This window comes from Morone saxatilis, unplaced genomic scaffold (assembly GCF_004916995.1).
Source record: "Morone saxatilis isolate NCDOM2014 unplaced genomic scaffold, NCSU_SB_2.0 Contig17, whole genome shotgun sequence".
Taxonomy (NCBI): domain Eukaryota; kingdom Metazoa; phylum Chordata; class Actinopteri; family Moronidae; genus Morone; species Morone saxatilis.
The window spans coordinates 19,135,204-19,154,434 of NW_023339729.1; the positions used below are offsets into that span (position 1 = coordinate 19,135,204).

Here is a 19,231-nt window from a genome sequence, read left to right on the forward strand (position 1 = left end):
AAAAAATAAAAAAAAACAAGCAAAAATAAACAAAAATATATCAATAGACTTGTTATATCTTTCAAAAATCTGGTGCCTTTGTTTGATTTTCACCCACTCTAATGAAAGACTAATGGAACGCAGGCAATCTGCCACTAGCATATGAACACACACAGGCGTGTGCGCGCGCACACACACACACACACACACACCACACAGGAAACCCCCCCCCCCCCCACCCGCGGAGGCTCTCAGATTTTAATTAAGAAAAAAATGAGGAAGAGGTTCCATTTTAGCCAAATTGGTCCCCACAGCAGCAAAGGTAAGGGAATAAAATGAGGGATGGAGGAGTAAAGGGAGGCAGACACAGAGAAAAAGACACACAGGAGGATAAAACAAAAAAAAGAGGAAGGAGATCTATGCTTCCTTTGACACAGCGTAGGACACGTCTCAAACAATGAAGACATCCCCCCCCTCCTAACCACCTCCTTCTCCTCTTCCCTCTTTAAAATCTCCCATCTCCTCCCTGTCTTTTCACCCCACCATCATTAGAGAAATGACAGACCAGGTGCCTCAGTCCGCAGCGAGAGGGAGATGTCACTGTGATCTTTCCACTGCCGAGGAACAAAAGAGAAAGGGACAGAGAGAGAACTTCTCTCCACGGCTACATTAAATGGCTTCTGATATATAAAGTCACCTCAAATTTTGTGGTAAATTGCTGCAGACAGGTGCTTGGTTGGTCTGTTAAAAGCCTTTTGTACGGTCTACTAATGGCAGTATACTCTTAACCTTAGCTGAGATTATCACACTAGTCGTTACTGTTATGTACAAGGGATTTCTGTGCACAGGGAGAAAAGTGTACAGTGTGTGTCTGACCACTTTCAAAGTGTGCAATTGTGTCTTTTGTCTCAAGCTCAATTTACATCCACACTTCTTTCTCCTTCTCTGCCTACATCCTAATCCTTTTGCTTTTGTCTCCTGTGATGCTTTTCTCCACTTCTAGATCTCTTTACTTCACTCTGTCCTTCTTTTACTACACCCCCCTCCCTCTACTTCTCTTTCTTTTCTTTTCTTTATTTATCTTTTGCATAGTGGCCTGCGCCTTGTCAGAAGCCACAAGCAGCCTTGTCGTAAAAGGCATAATGTGTCACCTCCTGTCCATGTACCGCACGCTCCGCTCTTAACAACTTATTGAAAAGGTAATGCACGAGGCTTGGACTAATTATATTAAGTGACAATTTAGCGGCCGAGGTTCCTTTTTGCTCTTCAGCTCACGCTTCTCTCTCTCCCTCTCGTCTATAAATGTGCAAGTCTGTGGGTTTGTCGAATGGCACTCAGTGTTTCAAGTCAAGCTGGTGGCTCAGCTTCTGACCTGGCTGGTTAATGGCTGTTATTTGTGGGAGGGAGGAGTGGACTCTGCCAATGTTGCTCTCTCTCCCTCTTTCTCCCTCCCCCCTTTCCCTTCCTTCCCCCTCGGCTCTGCTGATGGTAATGGCCATGATGACAGAGGAAACGAAGAAGAGACACAGAAGTAAAAAGTAGAAAAATACGGAGATGGAGAAATTTAGGAGGGAAGCGGGAAGGAAGAAGGAAATAGAAAGATGAAAAATGCTGGGAAGCAGGAAGGGGCCTTGAAAAAAAGGATGCAGGAGATCCTCAGGCTCCTTTATTAAAACTATTATTGTGCAGGACTTGAGAATTCCCCCCGGGGCAGGGGTCCATGTCGAAGCCCATATAATTAACTAGAGGCTCAGCTACGGATCAATTACCAGACAAGCAAGTGATAGCCGAATCAATGGAAGATCATCAGGCTCGTTATCAGTGTTGCAACTCATTAGAGGAAAAGTGAGGTAGTGAAAAAGGAAAAGAAAAAGGGGATGGGGGAGTGAGGGTGGTCCGGTGAGGCAGGAGGGGAGTGGAGGGTTGGTGGCAGCGTGTTAGCCCAGAGGCTGATGAGTGTGTGTTGGATACTGGTGTGTGATGGGTTGTAGTCCTCCTTAGCTGCCACTGAGCAGTGACAGGGGGAGCCCTGTATGACAGAGTGCAGCCCGCTCAGTAGCAACAGTCACTGAGGCTTGTATGGATCAATACAAGTGTGTGCATGAGGTTAAAGCTCTGCTATGGCATCCTTATTCCCCAGTGACTCACACGCTCAGTCTGGGGTGCAATCCTACAACCCAAGCAGTCAGAGAGGGATTGACAAGATTGAAGAGTTACAGAGCAAAGCCTACATTTTCAGAGTCAAAATTGTAAGAATATGTTACCCCAAAAATGTAACCCCCCATTCCCGAAATGTTAATGAAAGCTGCATTTTATGTCATTTTAAGAGATAGAAACTGAAATTATAATTGAGTTGATTTGATTCTGTCATAAAACACACACACAATCCAAATATTCCCAAGGCAAAAAAGGAAAACAATAAATCAGCTACAGATACAATCCAAAATGGGATCCAGACATGCAAAGACAACAAATATAAGATAGAATAACATTTTAAAAACTATAACACAGAACACTGAAGCAAACTTAATTTGTTCAGTTGATTTTTTTTAATAATGGACAAAAAAGTGTGTAAAAATTGAGAGCCATCCTGCAGCACTATTCAGTGTCCAGTCTTCTGCTCACTACATCCCAAACTTAGCTATCTTTGTAAAAATGCCTACAATATATTAAATAATCAAAAAGAATCACTTCTGCAGTGACTTGAGATTTGGATCATTCCACACACATTGAGGGTTTTTTTTTTCTTCTTTTTTTTTTTTACAGAAAATGAATTGGGTTTTTTTTCAATTGATGTTATTAAAAGAATCTATTCTTTGTGAAAGAATGTAGTATGAACACTTTTCATCATTAATTTGGGGAAACATGAGCTCAGTAATTATAAAAAATATGAGTTTTTGAGTAAGCCCTGTCTTCCTGTCTTATTTTTATTATTTCCTGAACAATGCATAACCTTGAGTAAATATAAAATCTTGATCGATAGATTTAGGCCAACAGAGTGAATTTATCAAATAATTTTTTTAGATGTACTTTGGTCAACACATTAACTGTTTGTATTCTCCTGTTGTAACTGTTTTTATTTTCAAGAATTTTGTATGCTGCTGTTTATTAGACAAAACATCACAGGAATAAGACAGGACAGCAAACGTAACTTAATTCAATTACAATACAATACAACTAGTTCTGTGTAGTGTATGCAGTATGGCAGTGGAACTTGTTCTGTGTATCAGGCTACTGTATAAAACTTTGAATTTTAATTCTTAACTCTATACATCATACCACTTACAATGGCATGTAATACTGTAATATATATTTATTGTTCTGTGATTTGTAGAGATGTAACATGCTTTAAGTATGGTATAAATATGATTCCAACTAGTCACAAGTTGTAATAGAAATACAGATTAATTGTTTTAAATAAGTATTAAATGCATATAGAGCATGCCAGGTAAAACAGAGTAAACCAAGTGCACAGAGTAAAAGTGAGACCTAAAACATTCTTGACATCTTGGTGCACTTTCTGTCCTTGTACCATAAGCTAGGTGTGTTTCAGAAGGCACCCTCCATCACTAAGCCCACATTATTATACTCATCAAAACTCTTAGCACTGCCTGTTTGTTTCCCAAACATTGACATCTAATGGGTCAAATAGCCCAGAAATTGGGTGCGACAGCACTGAGTTGTTAGAACAGTCTCAAGAGAACAAATTTTCCTTTCTGCACTGTTAAGTCTTGAGAGGATAAAGTACTGTACCTTGCTTTTCATTTTCTATGCAAAGTAAGAAAACCTGTTCAAGCTAACAACAGTGAGTACAAAACAGATGCCGAGGTCATCAAAAACTCATAATTACGCTGGTTTTTTGTGTTATTTTTCTGTGTTTTGTTTTGTTTTTTGTTCTTCAGAGGAAGGATAATTTTTCATGGAATGAAATCACAAGTGAGCAAAACTCAAATTGGCCTTTTACACACTAAAACAAGGGCAAATGGAAGGACAGAAGCAGAGGGCAGAGAGAGAGGAAAGTGGAACAACATAATTTGCGCAGTGATGGTGATTATCTGCCGCAGTAACAAATGGTTAAGGCCAGTAGAAAAAGGTTGATGAGTGTCTCTTTGCTGGGTAGAATGAGTCTCAAACACGCAAAGAGAACACTGGTTCACTTCAGGGTGCTACACAAGTTCATCCTCTCAGCTGTTTTGTAATCCAAACTTCTTTCCATATTAAAAGCTCTGATTTTTTTGTCCATCTGAGGTCAAATTATTTAAAATAAACAGACCAAAATAATAATAATCATGGTTTAACACTGGTGGGAAGTGGCATTTCCAAAAGAGTGAGTGCAGCCTTTGTACAGTATACTAGAGACATAAGCAGGAGCACATGGCTGAGGGCTGGTACTGTCGGTGACCTGATTTGTGGACATACAAGGATACTCACACACACACTCAAACAGGCAGTGTGTGTGCATGTGACAAGGAATGGCGTGTCGATCAGATGGCACAGGGATAGAACTGTCACTGTTCTGCTACCACTACGGGGCCACAAGACATCATATGACACCGACAGGAACAGCCGTTTACTTGTGATAACAGGAGAGACAGAGACAGGGAGAAAGACGTAGTAGAGACGAGGGCACCGAAAGGTCTGAGAGGAACAAGAGAGCCACATGATTGTCTGTGTCACTGATCACTGCAATCTGGCCTCCACTAATAAGTGCACCTTTGTGAAAAAAAACAGAGGCAAAAAAAACCAAAAGAAAACCCACGAAGCGTCTACTTCAAGTCTTATGAGTTATGTACAATTTTCAGCTGTATTTGTGGTAACATAGAATGGCAAAAGGTTAATCGCAGAGAGCACAATCTGCTAATGCCTATTTGGCAATTCATGACCTAATGACACATGTTATGTATCAAGTGCTCCACGTGCTAGTTTTGTTTTTCCAAGAAGGGAAGACTCCACTCATGAGGTCAGGAGACAAAACTACAATTTTATCAGTACCAACACAGCGACTGGTGCACATGTGGAGCCACACACACACACACACACACACACACACATATCCAGTACACATGAGCACCTATGACCCTGCAGGCTCTGAACTGACCAGACCATTGTTCTTCTCACCAAATTACAGCAAATCCTACAGCAAGCTGTCTGCTTCCCTCACTTTACCTTTTCACTTTCACCCTGCCAATCGCATCCACACCTATTTTAGTAGTACCCCCAAAATAAACTCTATAGTATCATATACCAAGTGCATCTTCTAGAAAAGGGCTGCAGCTGATCATTTTCTCGATTATTGGAACAAATGTCCAAAATTTGTATGTGTTGCTTGCTTGCTTGCTTGCTTGTTTTGTCCAACCAACAGTCCAAAAACCAAAGACATTATATTTACTATAAAAGAAGAAGCATACAACCAAAGATTCACATTTGAGAAGCTGTACACTGCAAATTTGGGGGATTTTTGCATTAAAAAATATTTCTGTCAAACAAGTAATTCATTAATCAACTAATTGTTTTACCTTAAGAATATACGTTCTCAATTTACAGCCTGCAAGAAACCAAAAACATTTTTTTGTAAGTCCCCAAGAAAAGAAACCAGTCTTTTAATTTATACAATATTGTGCTGTTTAGTGATTTACTTATACTGGCAGCATTTATAGGACAAAGAAAACAAAGACATCACCAAAGATATTTTGGACTTTGGATTTACTGGATGTATGTTCTTTTTGCCTATCACCCTCCAACCAACATGGGTTGAATCACCAATACTTTGAGAACTTCTTACATAAAGGGAGGGTCACCTTAAGCGCAAGAACAAGGACATTATTTCTATGATGGAGAGTGCATCTGCAGGAGGCACAGCAGAGCACAATAAACAGATTTCCCTGGCAGGTTTTGCAGCCAAAGTTCAACTAAATTTAACTTTAACCCCACACGCTGACCTCCACAACTCATGTCGAATGAGCTTCTGGCATTGCCGGGAGGTGGACATTTTGTTGTTGACAATTTAACTGTGGAAAAAGTAAAGTTCATTTGTGCATTTCTGAATTGCTGGAGTTATGTAACTCAACACTTCAATCCTACCAGGACATGCACAATAAATAAAATATCACAGAAAAAGAATATTGTGATGTAGTCTGCAGCATTCTAGTTAGCTGCTTTGTAAGATTATGTGCTGCTCTTCATTCTACCAACTACCTCATGCAAACTTACTGTGTGACGCTACAGTAAAGGTATTGTGCAAAGGGTTACATATGAACCAAGAGGTGTGGGGATACTGTGTGGGAAAGTGAAGAAAGAGGAGAAGAAGAAGAAACAGATGGAGAAGAAGTTGAGTTCCATCACTAGTCTATTGACTGGAGTGGATTCGGAGCATTTCACAGATGTGTATATCTGGGCACCCTCATCCTTCTGCCTTTTCTCCCCCTTATTTCCTCCACTAACTCCACAGTCATCCACGCTCACACTTGGATAATTCTCTTCTAATCATCTCTAGCTCTTCTCCTTATCCACCCTCATTTACTTCCCTCATGTCTCCCTCCCCTTCTACTCTTTCTCTTCTCACCTCATCAGACAGGCCTTCACCTCACCCCTCTACTGCCTCCATCCCCTCGCTCCTGTCCTCTCTCACTGACCCGTGCTCCCCCCCAGTCACAGGGCGTTGTGTCTCTACCTGCCAGGCTCCCTGACAGCCCCACGTCCCCCCTCACCCCCTGAGAGGAGACCGCCTGCCCATCCGGAACGCTGCCGTGGCAACCCTGCCAGCACCCCCATTGTACAGCATCCCCCCACCACCACCACCACCATCAACCCAATCTCCACCGAAACCAGCACTGAGAGTTTGACAAAGTCCTTCTCTTTGCAAACTTCCCATCTCTCATTATTCTGTTTTTTACTCTTCCTCTCTCACTCTCGCTCTAGGATTTTACCCCTCTGACCTCACTAATATATCTTTAGCTCTTTTAGCTTTCTGCTCTCTTTGACACTCACTGAAACACTTTCTTCTCTTGCTGAGGCCCAGATAAAACAGAGTGTAGTGCCAGTGGTTGTTACTGTGACCTTCATAACTGTTCGCTGGAGGACTACTGTTTGTTGTGGTGGGACAAAATACTGACAGGAAATAAAGCACCAGAAAAAGCATTAAATTACCCGAAATTGGCGGCCCAAAAATGTGATTTTCTTTTAGTTGCATTGTATTTGAGGACTTGATAATTACGTATTTTGTTGTAATGGAAAGAGTGATGGTCTCACTGGCTCCTACAGAGAGTGTTGCATTGTGGGTTGTTTGTAGTCTTAATGTTGCTAGGCTAGCGAGTTTCCTCATGTCCTTTTTATGGTGTTTTCAAACCTGCGCTTTTTAGTCCAGTTAAATTGGTTTGTTTTCCCCCTTGGTGTGAATCGTTTGTGCAGGTGTGAGCACATTAATCGCACTCAGGTGCGGACCAAAACAACCGCACCGAGATCCTTGAGAGAAGGTGGTCTCAGTCCGGTCCAAATGAACTCTGAAGTGGCGGTGTTGAACCTAGGATGAACTCCCACAGGCATAAAATGTTGCAAACACAGATTTCCAGGAACAAGTTCACTAATCTTAGTTACACCATTTTGGCCACATCGGAAAAACATGCTAACGTTTCAGCCTCATGGAACTCTGAAGTGATTTGTTTGTCGAGGAACATGATCCAACCTCAATCCAACCCAACTACCAGGTGAGCAAAACGGCTCCTGTAACTAGGTGTGTCTACCAAACATGTCTTCAGTTCAACATGTTGGTGATTAGCATGTCATTTTACACGTTGAATATAGTAAAAAGATTATACAGTCTTGTGCTTCAAGTCACCGTTGTTTTCTGTACCAAACTAAGACCAAAATCTTTCCCTAACCTTAATCAACTGCTGCCAGTCCCCACATAACCATAAAAGAGCTCATAATGTGACAGCCATTACAAGCGGACATTGTATTGTAAGACCGGATATTTTGGTGGAAAATATCAGTGAACGTTTTACTGACACACAGTACAAAATTTCCTCATGTTAATAGAAAATGTGTTTTGCTGTGACTGTATTGTTGTAATTTCTAGTAGACAGGGTTATGATGACTTGTGTAACTTGTTGTGTTGCCACGTAGGAAATTCCATTTGGTCATAAAAACTAGTCAAGCCTTCCTGGAGTCACAGTTTAATGATGAGCCCAAAAAGACTGATAAATGCTAGCAGCCATAGGAAATTATTCTGGCCACTTCCACAAATGTGACAGGAGGATGTGAGAGTGGGATTTACGTTTTGTTTTAATTTAAGTATTTCATGCTTCACTTTTACAAGAGAAAAAGTCTCAAGGATGAGGTCTCTCTTCTCCTAATATTATATCAGGGAAACTTCCCATCCATTCCCAAAACCAGGTGTGGGAAAAGAGGGAGTCCTTTATGGTCAGTGTCATCTTATATTCTGCATTTGAAATAAATAATTTCTGTCTAATTGAGACAAAAATGCAACCAAACATGGATTTGTCAGTCTAATGGTTATGTCTGGGTATGACCAAGACCAAATGTTTCAAGAGACATCAGTAACCAGCTGTGCATCTGCCAAGTGGTGAGGTAGTGAAGTAATGGGAATCACACGTTATACCGGTTAGCCTTTGTGAGTAACAGGGAAGTCCACGGCTGCTTTTGATAAAAAAAAATAAAAATTCAATGACCTCACAGAATTTGAAATTCGGCCCAAAAGAGCTGTGTACCATCTGAGTCCTCCTCGAAAACAAATGCTGAGCTGGGAGGGAGGTGGGAACAAAAAACATGTGGGTTACATTAGCCAGGGGAGTCTTTATTTATGGCACACACATGACAAGGAACATAACCACTAACAACACGACAAACACACAAACACTTGTGACTCTCCTCGGCCAAAAAAAACTCCCAAATAAATGTCACACAAATCATCCTGTGGTAGTAAAACCACTTAGCAAACAAGCAACAAAGTTTTGGTTTGGGACTTCACTTCCGCAGAAGGAGAAATTCAATCACAAACAAAAAGATGGGTTTCAATTCTCACTCCCAGCACATCCTTCTTCTCTGTTTTTCTTCATCTTTGTTCAACTGTATGTGTGAAGAGGAGAGAAGTAGGAAGTGCAGCTTCAAAAGTAATATATTTTTTATTTTTCAAGTTCTGCATGTTGTCTGCGCCAACCGAATGTTTGGCGCATTAAACAGTCATTTTAGCTTTTCTTCCAGTGAACCCATAGAGGGGTTGTAAGTGTAAAGCTCATCGCAGTGCCCTCTCCTAATCCAAACCTCTTGTAATTGAATACTATCCCGCAGCCTCTGCAAAAATCAGCTTAGTGAATGCAGAGAGCAGAAAAAAAATATGAAGAAACGATTATTATTCCACCATCAGGTTTCAATTACGAGGAGGAGGGGGGGTTAAGTGAACATCAAGTCATATTAAAGTATATAGGAGGCCACTGGCATTGGGAGACTTTGTTGAAAGCTCTCGTGTATTAACACACATTCTTACACGTGGCCAAGTTACATTATTTGATTATTACAACCGTAGCCACAGGTTTGGCGTGCAGGCTTTGAGTTCCAGCTCGCGCCTTAGAACCACTTCCACGGAGAACAAGAACCTATTAGTCTGAAAACAGTGATGAGAGAGAGAAAGATCTCCTGTCTACATCTGGCATGCACCGACGCCAGAAATCCAGCTGTGTGTGTGTGTGTTTGTGTGTGTAAGGCATGGGCATATATTCCATCTTGCGTGTCTGCGTTGCATTGCTTTAATACATAAGACAGATTTAATGACAGAATGGACATGAGGCTCTGTGTAATGAAGCTGCATTGTAAAAATTTAGATTCAAAAAAGTGGCTGCTGTTCATTATCTTCCAGTCACTCGTAAATCACCACAAGCTCCTTTAATTCTTGTCTGTTTCTGAGCGTTTATGTTCACTCTGCTGTCTGCCTCTCTTTCTCTTGCAGTCAATCTTTCTCACTTTGTCCTCACACACCAACACGCCAGATTCTGTCACCTGTCTCTGCTCGTTCTATCACTCCCTGAGAGGCAGAGGGATGGCCGCCGCATTCCCAGAGGCAAGACATAAAGAGCTGTGAATGGATGGATGGATGGATGGCGAGGGGGACGAAACCAACGACTAAATTATTAAGTGACACTTCGCTTCGCTTTGAGACACACACACACGCACACACACACTCACGAGGCAAGTGGGTGAACGCATTAGAACAGTTAGCCCCCTGAATGCACCCGACAACTCAACTACACGCTAACTCACGTCAAAATCATCAAACCAGGCCTGGGGCTCTTAAAATTTTTACGCTACTGCTTGAAGGGACGTCGTTGAGCCTGGGAGGCTTTCTGAGAGTGAGTGGCCCTGTCATCGCAGCCATCGCTGCCAATAAATAAGTAAATATGAGAGTGGAGTGGCTAAGCAGCGTTGCCGCAGAGTTGACAGCACCTATCCACTGCGAGTTTGTGCCCCTGTGAGAACATCAGCAAATAGGTATTCGCACCTGTGTGTGTGTGTCTTCTCCGAAACCTCTGACAAGCTCCAAGGGGGTCTTGCTCTTGCCACCATCTCCCCAGCTAGAATGTGCCAAAGTGGGGCTTCATTCACTTAAGTTCCACCTGGCCTTGATTTCCTGTGGACAAGGCTGGAGCACACTGGGACAGCTCTGGACTAATTTGGTACATAAGGAGACAGGATGATGGGCCATTTGGCCACCATGGACCAAGACTTTATGTTTAGGTCTAACCGGGAGAGAAACAGCCACTCAGTTTGTGGGGTTGCAGCAGAATTACACAAGTTGCTGAGGATCTCTATCTGGCATTACCAGGTTCACTCTCAAAGTGTAACAGACCTTCCCTACTTCAATAGGATGAAAGATATAGGGTATTGAGCATAAGTTCATTAAGTTCATTGCAAAAATACAGGTTTAGGTTACCAAAGAATCATCAAATTGACTAGTATCAGGTAATACGGACAGTTTTGGTTTCATTTTCTCAGGTTTTGAGATATGCATATCTGCGTTTTCTGCCTCCATCCAACTATATGGAAGGTAAATAGAATTTTGCTTGTGGTGCTCACACCATAGAGCAAGAAATTTAGTTTTAAAACAAAAACACAGTAAGGCAGACCCCTACATTTGTATCAAGTCATGTAAAATAGTATTTATATAGCCCAAAATCCCAATTTGACTTAGGGGGCTTTACAACCTGTAAAACATTCAATACACTCTGTCCCTCCGACCCCCGATTTAATATCAAGAAAACCCTAACTTTTCTTGACACAATTCTTGAAACACACGTATTTGCATTGACAAGATTAAGATTAAGATCAAAACACCATTTTTAAATAAGCATTCTGAGCATTTTCAGATTTTTCGTATTCAGGTTTTGTGGTAGTTTTTTGAAAGTTTTGTAAACAGTTTTTTACAAAAATAAAATTTTAGGTCTCAACAATTGAGCAAATTAAGATTTTCTGCAGAATTAAATCTTCATTCGGCCATTTAAATCACTAAAGAGACCACCAGCAGACAGTAACAATCTGGTATAGTTTACCTAACAGCAAAATGCAATGGCATAGTGATACTTAAGCAACTGTAAAGAGTGTTTGTGGGCCCATAAATGTGCTCACAGTTTGGATGTGTCTGTTTCAGTGTGTGTATATGTACGTGTGCGCACGTATGTGTCTGTCTGTGAGTACGCTCATTGTAAAGCCTGCTAATTGCAGTTGAGACTCCTTTAATTAACACAAAGAGAGGTCTCCAGGGTATGTATGGGCACTGTGAGTGTGTCACGAGTTTATATCTAGCCAACCTGTGGGACACAACAGCCTAATCAGAGCCTTTTAAGTTCTGCCATGCTTACACTGGAGGATTAACTGAAGACACACTTTAGTCGTGGAAAATGAGACAACCGAGGATCGTGTTGGTCTGGCTGACGAAACAAGCAAGGCAGAAAAAAGTACCCTGAATGTGCTTAGAAAACTAACACTTTGAACTAAGTACACAATAATGCTGACAATAAGAGGTGCTGTATTTTAAGGTTGTAATGACTTTATTTAGCTCTAGAGCCTCGCTCAACTGTAAACAAAATGGTTGCCCTGCTGTTGTTGTTTGCAGATTGATGGTTTGTGTATGGCAAAGGGCGCCACAAGAGACATGACACAGGATATGCCTCAATCTTTCTCTCTTCCCTTTGTCCACCCACCTCCGTCTTCATTTGCTCACTTCTTTCTCCTCTCTCTTTAAAAATAACTTCCTCTCTTTTTATTATTCCTGCCAATTTGGACAGGAGCCCTGGTCAAAGACAGATTACACTAAGTCGCATATCAAACCTAATCAATCTTCAGCCCCTGGAAGGCATCACTCTCCCAATGAATAATTACAGCAATCCAGTTATGAGCTGCCAGTGCCAAAATGTTGCCACCACCATCTTTTAGGATGCTGGAAACCCCGGCTGATTAACCAATGAACTTTGATGGGGAAGTTTGTGAGTGTGTGTGGTCCAAGGAAAGAGAGCGAACTGCAGAGGACACACAAGATGAACATCAAGTGCTACTGTTTTTTTTTCTTCCTTTGAGAATTAATAAAGTCATTTGAACTACATTAAATACAAGTGGCACCTGGGGTATGCAGAGGTTGGAGAGCTGATATGTGTGGAGAATGAGAGTGATCATGAGAGTGTTTTGATCCAGGATTTAGTCTGGCAGGGTTGCTGTAGTCAAACTATGGCCAAACTCAATTTGGCTTCCATATGTCTTTAGTACAGCTTACAATAGAGGAAATGTGCTGCGCCACCCTCTGCTCCTAACACACACACAAGCACACAAATGCACAAAAACACACTCATACAACAAGATAAAGATGATTAAAAGAAGAGAAAGGGATGTGATGTGAAGAGGGAGAAAAAGATAGAGAGAGAAGGAGAGAGGAATGAATGATGAATGAACGAATCATCCTGTTGGTGAGGGCGCTGCTATCAGCGGGAGAAGATGCTCCAGTCGTACGCCGCCAGTCAGTCATTCAGCCGGTGATATGTGATGCATGAAAGTGCATGAGTGTGTGTGTGCGTGTGTGTGTGTGTGTCAGACAAGACGAGGTTCTTTCATCAAGAGGCATGTTGAGTGGAAAATATTGAGAGAAAATTGACAAGAAACTGCTTTTCTTTCACACGAGGGAGGGAATTCACTGTGTTGTGCATGAGAGGAAGTGGTGGAAACTGGCAGGAGGAAAAGAAAAAAGGGGGAGAGGAGTGAGTGTGTAACTGCAGGGCAGCTGTATTGAGCGGAGGAGGGTGTCATTTAGAAAGTGGCTGGCTCAGCAATGGCCATTAGTAGCGCTGTGACACAGTGGACCGTCAAGCAAACAGATAGACAGGCGGAAGAACCAACATGGATGTGGGCAGACAGGCAGGCAGGAAAACAGATGAACTGGTTAAAAATGTGCAGCTTGAAAATAAACTAGTGATTGTTTTCACCCTTGAATGTTGTGTCAATATTTTGTACTAATAATCTATTCATCATCAGAAAAGTGTAAAATTCTCATAATTTTTCAGAGCTCAACATGACTTCAAATGCCTTGTTTTGTTCGTCCAACAGTCCAAACTCAAAGATATTCAATTTACAATAATACAAAATGGAGGAAGGTAGAAAATCCTACGGTACATGTTAAGCTTTTTTTATTACTTTGATAATGAATTAAAAAATCTATTATGAAAACTGATCACGATTCACTTTCTGGCTATCCACAAAGGGATTAATTGACTAATCAGCCCTAAAATGAACAGGTAACAGTTCAAATTAGTAAATGTACAGGTTACAAATTAGGTGTGATGCTTTCAACATGATTCACTTAAAAAAGCATTGCTATAACATTGCCGGACTCACACAGACAGTTTTTTAAAAATCAGTACGGAAGAACAGTATTATTCCTGAAAACCTCTAAACAGACTCTGATGTGTTAAATCAGTGCAATTCTCCTTTAAATGAATCAATGATATATCCAATAGGTTCTCAAACTCCACACTCTAACTCTACTAAAATGGGACCTTGAAAAATACTGGGAGGATACTGATGTTTATACCATATAGGTTATCTGATATTTTAAGCCAAGGAAGCCTCTTATAACATTATGGTGAAAGACTAGATACATAATACTGGAATAATACAGCCGGTCCGAAAACCACAAACTATCCAGCGCCGCACCGCAAATAACTATGATTTGAAACAAAATTGACTGAAAGAGAGAGAAAGAGTATGAAGAAACAGAGAGAAGGAAGGACAGACATAACTAAAAATTACTCAAGCCCGTGAAATTCCTTAGACAGCAGAACTAGCAGTGAAGGCTAAACACTCCAGAGTCCTGGTGTTGGCAGACACAAAACACAGCCACAGCATGAAATCTGATGCTTCAAAATACACCTATTGTAATGTCTGGTAGGAGTCACCAATCACAACTCGCTGCTCAGCTTAAAGCACCAATCAAAACCAGAATGAAGGCGATAAGTGCTGCTGATCCGATAAGATACGCGTCTTTTTCTTAACTGGCAATTATGTGTTTCTAAAACTGTGACAGATTATTCACCATCAAACTTCACTTCTTCGTGACTCTTGACCTGGCAGCGTGTTATAAATAACAAACACACTCTAGCTCTCAACTTTTTCTTCCCCATATTTGTCCAGCACTGACTAAATGACTTTTAGGTGAAACACCACAATCATTCCTTATTTATTTGCCTGAAAGACAATCTGAGCATTTGCTTCACTTTCCCACCGGTCTGTCCAGCTGCCCACTGCCAGAAAGCATTTTGCTGGGGACAGTGTGGTCCTATTGGAGCGGCAAGAATTCACAAACAGAGGGGGCAAACCAAGGTTACTGAGACGGAGGGCCCAGGCACGCTCCCAAACGAGGCAGGCGGCGACGCGGCCAGCACAATCTGGGGTCCTTCTGCTGACTAGCCACGCTAGGACTCATGGGAAGGGAATGCAAGACCCTGTCAAGGGCCAAGTTTGGAGGAGTGTGGAGTGAGAGACAAACTGTTTGAAGAGGACGGGGTTAGCACATGAGAACGCTGCATGTGCGTGTGTGTGTGTTTAAAAACCTTGACAAGTAAACTCTGGCTGCCATCACTCGTCACTTCTTTGTGTTGGAAAAGATCGCCTTGCCACACCCCGCGGTATTCCCGTGCAGGCCAAGTCTTCTCCCATTCCAATGAGGAGACATTAAGGGAAGAATAATCACTTTGGACGCAAGCTGCCAATTTAGTCTGAACTTATTTATCTCATTTAGAGTCAGTTTGGAGGGATATACACATGGCAAATACCGACTTCTCAGTTCCCACAGACAGAGGAAGAGAGACCGCTGGCAGGGCTGACAATGTTCCTCCATTGAGCTTTTCTTTACTGTAACAAGAGAGGGGGTGACAACGGTTTGCCAAACCCTGACAACTGCAATCCTGTCACTGCTGGCTGCCAGTTTATCTGTGGGGGCTTTTTTCAGTTGATGCTTTACCACTAATTCAATTTCTTCTGGTGTTTCAAGCATTAAATTCTAAATTAGGATGTCCTGAAAAAGCAAGCTTACCTTCATAAAAAAAGTCACATATACAGGGAAGATGTGGAGGACAGCGGCCACCATAGCAGCTTGCCTCCACCCAAACCACATGATGCAGGGACCCCCCAAAAACTCATATCCTACATGGCTCTGGCTACGCATACTAACTAGCCAGCGCAGCACCCAAAGGGGGTACAGTAATGCAACTGGAGATGGCCTCTCTTTTCATGGAGCATGCACACATGTAAGCACACACACACACACACACACACATTAGGTTTAGTCTAATTAGCGCTGGTATTTTCAGGGCTTGTTTGCGCAAATTGGAAATGTGTGATGTGAATTAAAATATGGCCGGGGTTTTTGTTCCCAATAAAAAAATAGAAAGGGGTTTCACCTTGCCCCTTTGTTGGGGCTCATATGAAAGTAATTTAGTCCACAGAGAGAGGGAGAGAGAGAGAGGTAGTAAAAAAGACAGAGGGAGAAAGAGAGAGAAATAGAGAGACAGAAAGAGAAAGGGGAGAGGAGGGGGGATACATTCCGTTTGGCCCAGAGTGAGAGGCACTGTGGGTGTCTGAGGGCCTTCGCTGCCAGTAATTGCTTCCATATAGGACCTATCCACAGTCACACACACACAAACGCATATGCAAGCACACACGTACACACAGTTCAACATGTAAAAACAGATACTTATCCGTAAAAATTCACAATTTAAAAAAATGTATAAAACAATAATTTACGATACATGAAAGAACACTAAAAGTTAGGATTTACTTAACCACCTAATCGTGTTGTTATGAAATCTGTCATGAAGCAAAGCAGAGGTCACAGAGCTACTGCTGAGGTGATGAGGCACAGTACTCTATAATACTGCTGTTCATTGTCACTTGTGTATTCCTGCGACTTGTGTGTTTAAATCCGGCCTGTAAACCAAATTTCTTCTGCGATAGTAACAATAAAGTTGTAGTAAAAGTTGTTCTGGTTAAAAGACCTTGATGAATGGGGTAACGTCTTAGAAACGTCTTATCAGTTACCAGTTTTCAATTCCTGTCTCAAAATTGTAACAGAATTTATTATTATCAATTACTTTCCAAATCTGATACACCAGTAAATCAGAATTCACCCTACAGGTGCGCACTGGTTCTGGACAAAACATGACTTACATCCAACAGTGATGTCCTTGTCTTTCTGTGAAGTGAATTCAAACTGACAGCGGAAGCTCCACTATTCCCAGTCTCACCTAGAAACCAAGTGTCAGTCTTAAATTCTTCCCCAACATCTGTCTTTCCAAGTGCTTTTCTGCCTGCAGTTGCTTACAGCTGCTGTTGCTAGGCAACAGTTCACATCAGCAGGTGTAAATTAATATATTTACTGTAAAATATAACAGTCAATTAATGAGATATTAGATATTATAAAAAGCAGAAATAAAAGCATCACTTTACATGTAATCAAATGATGGCCTGCACTAGTTCAATTATTTTAATCTGATTATCACTAAATATCACATAAATGATCAGTTGCAGCATTTCAATAGTCAGAATATAAAGAGGATTACTGTAATGTGTGACAGTTACAAGTGACCCCAACATTGACAAGTGGACTTTTTTAAACAGGCCTGTGCATTTTGAGACAAAGTGGTGCTGAGTAATACATGTTTGTTTGTATTTAAGAGATTCCCACCCATTCTACACTCAAATTATAAGCATATATAATATGCTTTTCAAGCATAAAGCAGTACAGTACCTCAGTTACAGATCTACACTTTCTTACTCCCTGTCCTCTTGTATCACTGCGAGTGTGTATATTTCAGTACATAGACAGTGTAGCCTCTTGTTTGATGTATTTACAGGTTCCTTCACCTCACAGAGAGTTTAACATGCACTCTTTTCTTTCTACACACCCACAGACATGCACACTCATGATTAATAGGAGTGGGTCTGAAAGGGGGAACAATAGTCATCTTCTGCTCTGCTGCCAAAAGCAAACATACAGTATTAGGCATATGTAACCACATGTGGTTGTGGCTACATTAGACTGTCATGCACTGCCCCTCATGTCAACAACAAAAGAAAAAAAATGTCCCAGTTCCCCATACATTGACTTACATCATTTCATACACAAACAGAGAAGAGAGAGAATGAGGGAGACAGGCAGGAAGACAGAAAGGAAAGATGGAAATAAAACATAATAAATTAACAGGACGGTTGAGATGGAAGGAGGACGTAAGAGGGGAGGGAGACATTTTGAGTCATAGCTTTGAGTAATTTAAAGAGGAAGTCAGTTTTGCCATTGAAACCAGTTATGGCCACTTTACCAGGTGTAAAAGCATATAGCAGCGCAGAGCCCTGAACTTGGACAGAAAAAGAGCCAACTACATAAAACTGAATCTTAACTTTACTGGGGTTCTACTGGAGTTTAAATAGCAGATGGATTGTGTATATGTGTGTGTATGTGTGTGGGGGGGGTGTTTGAGGTTCAAAGCGTTAATGTGACTAAGACCACTTGAGAACGTTAGCATGGCAAGTTGAACAGGTGTGGCCTATGCTTCCAGCCACTAAAATGAATGAAGTCACCTAGCCTGCCACACACACACACACACACACACACACACATCCATGGTTCCCACCTGAGCAGTAATTTTAAATGACTGTGAGCCTGTGTGACTATATCGACTGAGCTCACAAATCAAAGGCACGTGGGCTTAGTTGAAGATTTCCAGTGAAGTAGCAGAACACAAGTGTGTGCTGTGGTATGCCATCGTATGCGCATAGCAGTCCGGTCGCGTCTATGCATGCCTCGTTTATCAATTGAAAAACACCACACGAGAAGCTTGCGGGCGCACACGTCCCTCGTCCTGACTTCGTGCGATCTTTAGGGAGCTCAGATGTGGCGTACATTTCATCTATCTGAGCAACACATCTGCCCAAACACTTACAGAATATAGTCGAACACTCTCTAACTTCCTACCATCCCACGCCGGTGCCCCCCCCTGCACCACAAGAGACCAGCCTGTAGTACTGATAGACGGACCACTGAGGCGAAAACTGATGGTGGATTAGGTGAGCCACTGGAGTATGGCAATCTGCGCATTGTTGGACAATATACGTTGGTGCTGTCCGTGTGGTGTGTGGTGTGTGTGTCGCTGCTGTGTGCGTGTGGTGTGTGTGTGGTGTTGTGTGTGTTTCCTTGTGTGTGTGTGTGTCCTGGAGGAGTGGCTGTCACTGTATCAGTTGCCACAGTAGATAAGACAGTGTACCGCGGTGGTGCTGGTAATGATGCTGGGACCACTGAGACAAGTGTAGGGGAGGTGTCTGTGCAGCTTCTTGCTGATCTCATCACATCACTTTTCATACCATGCACAGCCTCACAACACAAAAAAAGTGTGTGTACCGGCAAAAGAACTTAACATTTCTTTAATGCTTTTTGTTTTTTCCTGTTCCTGCTTTCTTTCCCCCGTGTTTGCGTCATCTGCTATTGAACTTTTTTCACTATCGCTGCAGAAAATCCTCTCTGACAACAAAGCAGTATGTTGTGTAATTAAAAAAAATCTACTTGCTTCTATCAAAAACTCCTAGGGAGGCAGGCAAAAAATCTGTGAAACTGCCATAAAATTCAAGCCACGATGAAACAATATCTGTCCTTAAAACAAGCAAAAAAAAACTAAACTATAGAAATATAAGATCATGGTTTTGGAACTTT

The 19,231-nt window shown here is 41.8% G+C and overlaps 1 protein-coding gene across 3 annotated transcripts in view; it reads right to left on the minus strand.

The window, feature by feature from the left end:
- Positions 1–19,231, minus strand: part of bnc2 (basonuclin 2) — a 163,949-nt gene that overhangs the window by 98,964 nt on the left and 45,754 nt on the right. The gene's annotated exons all lie outside the window — the stretch shown is intronic.